Source organism: Peromyscus leucopus, chromosome 10 (genome assembly GCF_004664715.2).
Source record: "Peromyscus leucopus breed LL Stock chromosome 10, UCI_PerLeu_2.1, whole genome shotgun sequence".
In the NCBI taxonomy this organism is placed as follows: Eukaryota; Metazoa; Chordata; class Mammalia; order Rodentia; family Cricetidae; genus Peromyscus; species Peromyscus leucopus.
The window spans coordinates 32,854,423-32,855,695 of NC_051071.1; the positions used below are offsets into that span (position 1 = coordinate 32,854,423).

At 46.6% G+C, this 1,273-nt stretch overlaps 1 pseudogene; it reads left to right on the forward strand.

Moving 5' to 3' along the window:
• Positions 1-318: 318 nt before the first annotated feature.
• Positions 319-1,273, forward strand: LOC114690875 (annotated as a pseudogene).

Genomic DNA, 1,273 nt, shown 5'->3' on the forward strand with positions numbered 1-1,273 from the left:
CTGTCTGCCCTGCAGTTGGTCATACTGCTGCTGCTTTTTCTTGAGGTATTTAAGGGATGATGACCGAAGACGACAGTTGCTTATTAAGGGAAACAACAAACACCTAGTTGGGGAATCTTCTAGCTTGGCCTTAATATCATTGGCAATTTTACGTCTTTATTTTTGTTCAGAAGCTGTTAATTATTTGATATATAAATATATATGTATGGCTTTTCAAGACAGGGTTTCTCTGTATAACAGCCCTGACTATTCTGGAACTTGCTTTGTAGACCAGGCTGGCCTCAAACTCAAGAGACCCAACTATCTCGGCCTCCTGAGTGCTGGGATTAAAGGCATGCACCACCACGCCTGGCTGTACTTTCTGCTTAACTTACTCAGTTGGAATTGCCTCTGGCTTTGTGAATTCATCCGTATAAAGAAGGTGATACTTGAAGTAAAGGCTGCTAGCACTCACTTGAGGGCCAAGTTTGCAGGTAGCTAAAGCAAGGGGGCAGAGGGGGCATGGCTAAACACTGGGTTACAGGCTCTTACTTGAAATAGAAAAGAAACCCTAGCTTGGCAGATGCCACTGTCCCCCGTCACCACTTGCTGGAACCATGGTCAACCCCACTGTGTTCTTCGACATCTTGGCCAATGGCGAGCCCTTGGGCCGCGTCTCCTTTGAATTATTTGCAGACAAAGTTTCAAAGACAGCAGAAAACTTCTGCGCCCTGAGCACTGGAGAGAAAGAATTTGCATATAAGGGTTCCCCTTTCACAGAATTATTCCAGGATTCATGTGCCAGGGTGGTGACTTCACACACCATAATGGCACTGGCGGCAGATGCATCTATGGAGAGCAATTTGAGGATGAGGACTTTATCCTGAAGCATACAGGTCCATGGCAAATGCTGGACCAGACACAAATGGTTCCCAGTGTTTTATCTGCTCCACCAAGACTGAGTGGCTGGATGGCAAACACGTGGTCTTCCGGAAGGTGAAAGAAGGCATGGACATTGTGGAAGCCATGGAGCGCTTTGGGTCCAGGAGTGGCAAGACCAGCAAGAAGATCACCATTTCCAGCTGTGGACAACTCTCATTCTTTTGGCTTGTGAGCTTCTTACCCACCAGACCGTTCCTTCTGTAGCTCTGGAGAGCACCCCACCCCATCTGCTCACAGTACCCTGTAATCTCTGCTCTCACTGAAGTTCTCTGGGTTCCAGATTCTCCTCATTCTTCTCCACATCTAGCTGGATTGCAGAGTTAAGTTTATGATAATGAATAAAAACTAAGTA